The following is an 11,186-nucleotide window of genomic DNA, read 5'->3' as shown; positions in this document are numbered from 1 at the left end:
CTGATCCTGTTGCTGTGATCCTGTGTCCTGGATCCTCTATCCTGAGTTCTGGATTTGAGTCCTGGACTTCGCGTCGTGCCTGAACCAGTCTCTGATGGCTCCCACAGGATTGCTGAAATCCTCGTGGATTCATCTTCTTATTATAAACACATGCATTTCCAAACATTTGGTCTACCAATGCTGTAAAATGTATTATCTGTTTGATTTACACACGGCATCTATTGCACGTCTGTCCGTCCTGGGAGAGGGATCCCTCCTCTGTTGCTCTCCCTGAGGTTTCTCCCATGTTCCCCTTTAAACTGTGGAGTTTCCCCGGAAGTTTTTCCTTGTACGATGTGAGGGTCTAAGGACAGAGGGTGTCGTATTGTCATACTGATATTCTGTACAAACTGTGAAGTCCACTGAGACAAATGTAACATTTGTGATATTGGGCTATATANGGATGGATGGATGGATGTGATGGAGACATTGGCCATAAAGACTTCTGCTTTTTCTCAAAGTAATGAAACTGGATGGCACGCGACTTAGGTTGCTAATAGTGCCTAAACAATATATTTGAACCACTCAAATGCAATGTCCTTTTCCAGAAGTCAAGGTCATCATCCACATACCTTATAATAAGCAGTTGTATAGGGACTGTTAGGGAATAATTTGCTTCGGTATTCAACCTTCGACCCAGTTCATCCTTTTCTCTCTTTACTGTCTCTTTTCCCACGGCATAGTTCTACGGCCTTGGGTATTGCTGCTATCTCTCTTAAGGAGGAGCAGCTTGGGCGCATTATTGTTGCCAGTCTATGACAGAGCACAAGCCGCCATGAGGTAGTTTACTGTTCAGGGACGTAGGTTCCATGGCGCGCATTATTTTCTATGGACGAGAGCTCTAGTTAGATTCAGGGTCCATAATTGTTTAGTCTCGCTGATGAAGAATGTTGATTATTACACTCCGAACTAGTTAAAACCTCGAGCTGCAGAAGAGTTCTTCAGAATTGATTGTGGCAACTCCCGTGTAGTCAGACCTCTGGCTCTTGACCATCTCTTGACTTTTCTCGTGAATTCTCCGGCCGATACTCCAAATAAACCATCAGTGTTTGAAATCAAAGCTATAGCTCTCCTCGTGTCTCCTTTGAGTCCTGACTCCTCCATTGCTACAGAAGTTTCCCCTACAGGGGCTATTTTTTTGTTCTACACGCACCAAATGATCACCTTCCATAAGGAAGCATGCTTCCACTCAGATATTATATCTCAGCAAAAAGACTACTACTATTTTGCAGTCTTCTTTTCCCCTGCCTTTACTGACTGCTTCAAGAGGCGAGCTATAGTCATAATAAGTGACGCTTGAAAATCAAATCTGTCATTATCTCCAATTTTTTAATGAATTGTTCACAACACAGAATTAATCTCTTCTGATTAATCCCTCCATCGCTCATTCTTAGCGCTCACACACAGGATCAAGTCCCTGAAGCTTTGCATTTAATTACATTTTCACACAAAAAACCACATGAACATCCACATGTACTGTATGAGTTGCACACACTTGTTCCCGTTTAGATTCCCTTTATCTTTCCCTCACTCAAATGCTTTCACACACATTCATACAACAGAGATCTGATAGCGGGATTAGCTGTTGAGAAATGTTTGCAATACATGTTAGCGCCCTCGAATATTTAATCTAAATTTGGGGTTAAAAGATTAATTCCTGCCAATTAAAGAACAAGGAAAGCAGAGGGTGAGTGAATAGAAACGATTTTCGATCAAGCTGAGCACAAGGAAAATCTACTCTTCTGTCTCCAAAATATGCTCAAATCCTTTGGGAAATCCCTTTTGACAATGCAGATTATATACAAGAACACGTTGAGATAATTTCATCAGAGCTTTTTCAAGTGATACAGTAAACAAGTCAGAGTGAGAAAAAACACAGAAAACTGAACGCGAAATGTCTATCAAGGCAGTCATATCTTAAATCCGACAGGCAGAAAAAACGACGGTAAAAAAGAAAATCCTTCTGTGTGACACGAAAAAAATGTGAAAATCGTGTTGGTGAACACAAATCAATAGATTAAATTAATTTTGTGACTATAACACGAAATGCCGTGAGACTGGGTTGTAATGGTTTCCTGAACAGTTTTTTTTTAATCAAATACGAGGACACTGTTAAAGTCCATGGTGGCTTACACTTACCTAAAGTACAACTTGGACTAAAAATCAGGAAACATGCTAATTAGCTTTCTTGCTGAAAATAAGATGAGATAGATAGCCTACCACTCATGTCTGTACACTAGACATGTAGCTTGAGGCAGCAGGCGATTAGCTTTAACTTAGCATAAAGGCTAAAAGCACTCGGTAACAGCTACTGTAGCTTGTCTTTTGTCCTACGAGCACATCACAATGTTTATTATTAGAATGTTCTGTCTCTGTGTGGATTAAATTAGACATTTAGTGTTGATTAGTCCTATACAAAGTTACTGGAAGGTAGGTTTTCTTTAAGCCTTTGACAGAGTCAAGCTAGCTGTTCCGCCTGCTCCAGTCTGTATGCTAAGCTAAGCTAACTGCTCATTGGCTCTAGCCATGGCTCAAGCTCCATATTTTGTATTCAGATAGTGTATCAATCTAATCAACACGTTGTTATTAAAAAATGACACAATAGGTCCTCCTGTCAAAATGTCATAGGCTATATGATAGTTGTGAAACTTGAGCGCAAGTTTAAAACACATAACGTTTGGAATTGAAATAAAACGACTTAGTTTTGGGCAATTATCATTGTTTGGGATAAAATAAGTATGTTTGTTATGTAAATAAGGTTTGTACCTAAATGATATTGTGTACTTAAGGGCCAAATAAGGGCATCCTTGTTGAAGGTCCTATTATTTAACCTACCCATAGATCCCAATCTCCTCCACAAGCGGCTGTCGCTCTTCATGTCACATGACTTCTTCCTTTGTCTGGCATAATTACTATAGCCGCTATAGTCTAACAATAATTGTGAATTGTGTGAATAAGGGTCATATCAAGTTTTTTTGCACAGACAACCTATACGGCCATTCAGTTAGGGGGTAGGCCTACAGCCTGCATATAATAACCAACAAGAAATGGAATAACGAATAAATAGGCTATATTTGGATAAATACAAGTTTTGTTTGGACCAATGGAAACAGATCTGAGATGTCAGCATGACCACGGAGCTTACAGCTGGGAGGTTGCACTGAGTGGTAAAGACTGTGTTTAAGTATTTATAATCTTCTTTGAATGCATGACCACAACAGGGATTGCTGGAGGACACTTGAAATCAGAGTGCTGGCCATTAAATCCCCCACCCCCTCCATTACAGGTTTGAGGCATTTGTAAAACCATTTGAGATGTCCTGCATTTGGCCATAAGCTCTATTACTTATCAGCAATATTGCTATCAGGATACTACTGCACCAGCATGTTTAAATGTATTTCATCGTGCAAGATATGTGCATGTACACGATGTCATCTCCCCTTCCCAGATAACCTGCAGTGTAAAGCAACTCCACTCCACATAAAGCCAATACACATAAAACAAATCAAACTGCCAACGGACGTCTCTGATTGTAAAATACTTGTAAAAAATGGGACACTTACAGGGGAACAACAAGCAGGATGAGATGTTTACTGCCAGTTTTGAAGGACGTAAAGGACACAATCTGCATCTGGGCGAGGGACAGAGAAATTCAATTTCGCTGTGTATACCGCTGTCGCATTTTAATGTCAGCCATAAATGTACTCCAGCTGAATCATATCCAGAAGCAAACTGGATGTGAGATGAATGTAAAAGGCGCTATAAGTAAAAGTGGTCTTGCCAGCCTAGTGGTGAAAACTGAACATACTTTATCTGTAGTTCAGTCCTCTGCTGTAATTTGTCTCTGACTCTTTTGTTTTGTCAACCGCAACAAATGTTATCATAATATTGGATAGATGTTATGAGTGGTTATCAGCCTCATACATATGGTTGACAATCAATCAATCAATCAATCAATGTTTATTTATATAGCCCAATATCACAAATGTTACATTTGTCTCAGTGGACTTCACAGNCCATTCATTCTTTCCTTTACACGGATCAGTCGTCCTGGTCCCTTTGCAGATACCTACTGTGAAACATGGGGGTGGAAACATCATGCTTTGGGGCTGTTTTTCTGCAAAGGGACCAGGACGACTGATCCGTGTAAAGGAAAGAATGAATGGGGCCATGTATCGTGAGATTTTGAGTGACAACCTCCTTCCATCAGCAAGGGCATTGAAGATGAAACCTGGCTGGGCATTGAAGATGAAACCTGGCTGGGTCTTTCAGCATGACAATGATCCCAAACACACCGCCGGAGCAACGAAGGAGTGGCTTCTAGCCAGTCTCAAAACATCACTGCTCTAGAGCAGTGGTTCCCAACCTGGGGGTCGTGACTAGGGGTGCACCGAATGGGAAATTCTTGGCCGAAACCGATACCGAAAATAGGAAACAGTTGGCCGAAAACCGAATGCCGAAAATGATTAATAGATGATCCAGAAGAGGATTGGGAGAATGTCATATGGTCAGATGACCAACATGTCTGCCGCTTGGAGATATTTAAAAATATCAGAGAAAGAGGCGCGGATTGCGATTTGTGTTCAGCTGACATTTCTCGAGGGGGTGTAACTGCAAAGACTTTCACCACTTCGGGATTACTCCACCACTTGAAATCAAAACACCCGGACAAATATGCGGAGTATGATCAACGNTGGTTGTGCAATTCCAATGGGTTTGAATATCCGTACAACAACAACAACCTTCCGGACGACAATGTCAGAATCATAATGGTGATAAAATCAACATCCCGGATGACGGATCTACAAATACGTCAAAATTTCGTGGAACCGAAAAAGACTTACGTGAACAACATCAATACGGCATGTCTCTTTTCTTTTACGTCGAACTGGAACCTTAATTACATGACATACGTAAGTTTTACCGACTTATTTACAAATACCTAGGGCTATTTCACTAATAATAAATTCAATTCAAACGGTATTAGTAACAGAAAAGGTATAGTCCATGACTTGTTGTAACCATTTTTTACATATGTAGTAGCGCACGGCCATATATATATATAAAGATAATTAGTAAAAGCCCGGAAAGACCGTAAGCCAAAGCGGTTGACAAGGATAACAGCCATAGCAAAAGCCGGTTCTTAAAGGGTAAGCACGTGGGGATGCGTATTTAGGAGTCGATAGTAAGGCGAAACGAGACTGCTTTGGGCACATAATCAGGAGTTCGGACACTAACCACTGGGGTTGACATAAGGTATACTTTTTTTACACCAAAGCCGACGTAACTTAATAATGTTCAGATTACATGTGGAAGAACTATAAGTAGCATGTCTAAGATAAGCAAATGGCAAGACAAGATTAAAGTGTTATTTCAATCATCCTTATAAAGAAAACTATATAATAAAACAGTAATTGACTGTCGACACCAGTACAATTCTTAGTAGAAAAGACACAACGACCACCAAATAAGTGAAGTGAAAAAAACCCACCATAATGGTTTATAGTTTTGTTAATACACACCTACACCTATTGTTTATATAGGAACATTTGATTTGGCCTTTGTCGTCATCATAAATAGCCAATTTGTGAAATTTGACTGTAAAATAATTGGGGTGGTAGATCACCAATTTCGTGCAATATGTGCAAATCTCAGTAGTTACGTCCATCTAACACAACAAAATTACTGACAATTTACGGCAACAAAGAATTACAGAAAGTAAAACATTTCGTGACAATTAATGGAACACAACTTTCCACGATCGATATATTTCTTTGAACGGAACGGAACGCCAGACGACGTACAAAACAACTTACACAATATAGAACTGTATGTTTTATCCCACTTTCATCTTCCGGTCACTATCTTTATATCTTATCTTGTATAGTTCCTTATGACATTTAACTATAGATCTTAATTTTTCCAACCTCACAGGCCCACTGTTTCGTAAATTATCCTCCTATCGTTTTTTTTCATTGGTTTGACGAAATAAGTTTTGTAATTTCTTATGAAGATCCAATTCCCAGAAGAAAATTTATGTCCGTCGTTCTTCCGCCAACCCCATAGATGTCTATCTATCATTCGGACGTTCATGAAGTGTAGCATTATATAACGTACAAAAAAAAACCCTGACTCCGTTAGTTGAAAGGCATTTAGAATTCGATACAACTTCGTGAATAAATTGGACTATAATACTTTCGTCAAATAAAAATTCAAATAATTGGGGGGTGGAAGGAAAAAAATAATTTCTGACCAACTCACATCTCATCTTATTCTTTACACGTCTCTAAACTTCAATTACCACCTCCCATATGTGTCTATAACTATCTACAGACAGTGACCAACTCCTTGGACGCTGGGTCAAAAGTAATTAACGTATTGATGTGGCAAACACATATACTATTACAGTTATTTGGAAACTTTAGAACATTTCCCTACACGTTTTATTCGGGAATATATGTCAAAATGCCATTGCTAATCTCCGTTACTGCTGCATTACTTATATGAAATATACCTAGAGTCTATGTAAAACTAGAAGAGTTAGAGTTCGTGGGTGATATTTATAAAGCGGACTAACCACCGTGAACTGTTAGTGGCAACGTGCTTAAATGAGTCCACTATTGATTTCAGACTAACTTCCCTAAACAAATATAAAGTGTAGTAAATTAATCTCTACATTCTTCATTGATTTTAATTTACAATCACCCATTTTTTAGTCCATGGAATTTCCTTTCGGGAGTCCTAATGTTTATGTTTTATGCAAGCTAGGAAAACCTATCACACGGCTACTACCGAAGTAAGGCAAAGTTTAACAACAAAATGCGAGCCGCATTGAAAACCCTGTGGAGTGAGGTTGTCTGTTAGTGTTCTCGAACTCTGCATTATGCCCCAAAACATTCGTTATCACCGACCACTCGGTTTACTATCGGCTCCTATACCCACACATCACAGAGACGGTAGAATTTTGAGGCATTTATTATAAACAAAGAGGCTTAGCTTTCCCCTTTTGTGTTTTCGTAACACGTGTTAAATTTGGTTAGGTTCCAACAAAGTATTGTTCTAATTAGCCAAAAAACTCACTACCTCATCACTCTATAGTTGCAATTTTAGTTGCTGTCATTGCCTTTTTTTTTTAGAATTTTTTTACCTCTATATAATGAGGCCCACATTTTAAGAGGAAATAGTTACCCTTACCTGAGTGTAACGGAAAATTGACGGCGGCTGTACCCCACCAGAGGAAGCCAATAAAAAGAGCGAGGAGCCCGAGCCATAGTGGCCTTAATAAACAGACGCGGTAGAACTATGGGTCACGGAATAAAAACGGCCTCCTAGCTCAAGCTCTCACTTTGCCATCCTCGCTATTAGCTCCCTTGATGGTCCTGCGTAGAGGCCATTTAGGAGTCCTGTGACTCGGGCGGGAATGACACAAGCGAGTGACGACCTGCTCACGTCGTGTACGTGACTAGACCGACGTCAGTCTGCTAGTCTACACGCCGCAGTAGTTGTTTGCCTGCCAGCGAGTGCACTGCGAGGCCTCGTTCGCAGGAAGAGAATTTTGATAAGCGGAGGACACACCAAAGGAAGTCAGAGAGGTACGAAGGGACCACCCTCCTGAATCAGCGTCACTTTGCTGCGTTCACTCCCTGCGTTCCTTGGTAAATTGGCTCTCACTCTACCGTGGCTACCATGCCCTACGACCTCTGGAGGGACTGAGTTTATGGCGGCCGGCTACCCTTCTTGTAACGTTAGTCAACTTTCGAGAAACGCAGCGCAAATACTTCGACTTCCTCCGGAGCCGCGCCGGTCGCGCTGCGGTTTTTCTGGGACTGGTTCGCACCGATACCGGGTCTGATGTGGCCGGTCCAGTGGACCTCAGCGCTGCGGCTGTGACTGCAACGCAGCGGCTAGAGAGACGCATACGGCTGAAGCTGGACCTTGAGTGGCGTTTAGGCTCGGCTCGTTGCATACTGACGCGTACGGCACCCTCACCGTCTTGAGAGAATGGTCACCGATCCCGCCATCACACAAAGGCTAGTAGTTTTCTCCACGTTGTGCCTGTCGCCTTCTGTCTCTTCTTTCTTGTCTGAGCGACACTATATTTGTTTGTTGTTATCGCAACAAAGAAAAGTAAAAGTGAGACAGGTACTTTTGTACTTTGCTTTGTCCTCGCAGATATTTGGCTACTCCACTTTCATCGGCAGGCACCACACCAGGATGAAGGTAAAAATTTCAGTCAACAAACTGAGCGAGTGACAGGCAATTGCATAGAGTCCGATGACCTAGCACGATCCCAAAAAGACTAGACAGTATAAGATCAAAATGAGACAACGGCATGAGGCCTCACCCACACGGGCTGCGGCTAAGTTGTACCAACTTAGCCGTCCTCCCTCTTCCGAAGTCGAGCCGCGCGTCTCTTCGCTTGCCCGCGCGCGCTCGCGTGACACGGCTTTCCGCTACGCGCCTGCGAGTACAAAGCGGACTGAGGGTCAATGAGGCTAAAGCCCGGCCAGACCGGGAATACCTGCTAGTCCTCACTCTGACACAACAGTTCTGTTCCCGACTCCATTTTTTTGTTGAAACATATAGAAACACTCCGACTACACACGCAACAGTAGTCGACACATAGTTATCTACCCTAACTACGGAACAGAAACAATACACTTTGGGCGGTTAGGGATCCGACTAGTCTCAGTCTGTGTATTAGTGTAGTTTTACTTTATACCACTAGATATCATTAATAATACCTTGAGTAACTACACGACGTTAGTCATAAGCTAAGAAATCAAGCATAACACATAGGCTCTACAAATTTACCCCACTGCTGTTGAGTACGAGTCAAGTGACCACAATGTCCAAGGAACTGGGTCGTTAATTGAGTGTAAGCGAAAAATGTAAATCAAAGTAACATCTCGGTCTATACATCAACTTAGGAAGTAGTGGGTATCAAACTTATTACAGACTTTCCCCGTCACGAAAGCGTTCATTTTTTCCACTCCGGCACACACAATCAAAACACGGCGACAAGCACGGCGCGTGACCATGCTCGCGGCTGGCTCACAGCCAACATGTCTGCCGCTTGGAGATATTTAAAAATATCAGAGAAAGAGGCGCGGATTGCGATTTGTGTTCAGCTGACATTTCTCGAGGGGGTGTAACTGCAAAAACTTTCAACACTTCGGGATTACTCCACCACTTGAAATCAAAACACCCGGACAAATATGCGGAGTATGATCAACGTAACCCTGTTCTCTGACATTCGGATATATTTTTTCGGTGCTAAAACTTTTTTAACCATTTTCGGCCGATAATTTTCGGTGGCCGAATATTCGGTGCATCCCTAGATTATGGGTATAGTGTCTTCGGCAATCCTAAACTCCGAAAACAAAATGTGTTTCTCAGAATCGAAAACACAAAAGCATTGTACACAATTTAAACCTATCAATGTTGTGTAATTAACAAGGATAATCTGATGTTTTTGAGCTGATGAGTAGTGCAGATATCACTGTAAAATCAATCGACAGTAAGGAGAACACTTACGTCCGGGTGTAAAATCCTCCGTTATCCAATGGGAATGGACGCTCACATTGCCTTTAACTGCCGCCGACATGGACGGATGCGGTGCTTCCCTGAGCATCAAATACCGCCACTGATGGGAATACATTGCAATCAGTTGAAAGCTCTTTGCGTCCGTTCATGAAGCTGAAGGAGACTCCGCGCGTCACAACTAAACACAACAAAGGACCCTGACCAAGTGTCGCTATTGGACGATCAGGGAGTGAGACTGTGTTGTCTTTGACATTAGATATCTTTGGAATTCCAAATGCGTTCTGTATGCAAATGATATACATGTTTTATACTAAAGTATTGGTGCTGCATGGAGATTAATGGCAGCTTGGCAGTGCATAGGCTGTTGAATTAGCTTTCCCCGTCTCTTGGGCTCTGTTTAGCTCCTGTCTGCCAGAGAGATGATAGGTCCTGCTCTGCAGACAGGGACATCCCAGAATAAGTGACATGCCATCTCTGCATTAACTGTTAATGCGTATAGGGCTCAGTTACATATCTGCATTGAACACTAAAGTCAGTGGAGCACTCTGCAGCCTGTGCAGATGTGTAAACATGGTTTGGTGGTACTGAGTATGCATTAATGACAGCACTATTAAATAGCAACTGAACTGCATTTCAACAGCCTCGTCAAAGTTGAATGTTGGCTTTATGAAGTGTTATATAAAAGTATATACGTTATAGTCAGTATTGCACACAACTAACAATAACCTCCTCCAGCAGTGCGGCGTAAGATTTTCCTTTTAGTGAACACAATAAAAGTGTGTGAAAGAAGAAGAAGAAAAAAGACCATCACCTTGCAATTGCTGTGACACTCCAGGGAGCCTCACACAATCCTTTCACAGTCTTTTCAGTCGTTTTAATCTTTAGTCCATATCCATTGTTCATGTTCCAACAACAATCCTATAATTATGTCTTTTGTTATTGCAAAGCTTTGAGGACTCCTATATGGTCTGTTTTTTGTGTTGGTTTGGAGGTTTGATATTCCGCAGAGGCAGAAGTCTGTATAAATTGCCTGTGTAATTAGCAGCGCTTTACAAATGACCCGGTCAATATTGTTGGTTGTCCTGGAGAAAAAGACGAAGAAAAGCAACCAAAAAAGTTTCTTGTTTCTTTTAGTGATATGTATTTATTTATTAGTTTATTCCATTCATCCATCCATCCATCTTCTCCCGCTTATCCGTGGTCGGGTCGCGGGGGTAGCAGTTTCAGCAGAGAGCCCCAAACTTTCTTTTCCCTGGCCACATCAACCAGCTCTGACTGGGGGATCCCAAGGCGCTCCCCGGCCAGCGAAGAGATATAATCCCTCCACCTGGTCCTAGGTCTACNGGCATTCGGTTTTCGGCCAACTGTTTCCTATTTTCGGTATCGGTTTCGGCCAAGAATTTCCCATTCGGTGCACCCCTAGTCTCTTCCCAGCTGGACGTGCCTGGAACACCTCCCTAGGGAGACAGAGAGCTTTGCCTTCTGGCTCAGCTCCCTTTTCGTCACAACGGTGCGGTAAAGCGACTGCAGTACCGCTCCCGCTGCTCCGATTCTCCGGCCCATCTCAAGCTCCATTGTTCCCTCACTCGAGAACAAGACCC

General features: G+C 42.1%; 1 protein-coding gene across 1 annotated transcript in view; it reads right to left on the bottom strand.

The window, feature by feature from the left end:
* The window catches only part of LOC104965199 (BRCA1-associated RING domain protein 1-like), a 27,514-nt gene that overhangs the window by 16,077 nt on the left and 251 nt on the right, over positions 1–11,186 (bottom strand). The window lies entirely within an intron of this gene.

The sequence above is a fragment of the Notothenia coriiceps genome, unplaced genomic scaffold (assembly GCF_000735185.1).
Source record: "Notothenia coriiceps isolate Sejong01 unplaced genomic scaffold, NC01 NC01_scaffold00037244, whole genome shotgun sequence".
In the NCBI taxonomy this organism is placed as follows: Eukaryota; Metazoa; Chordata; class Actinopteri; order Perciformes; family Nototheniidae; genus Notothenia; species Notothenia coriiceps.
The sequence above is the reverse complement of the archived record's forward strand: the minus strand, read 5'-3'. Positions and strand labels throughout refer to the sequence as shown.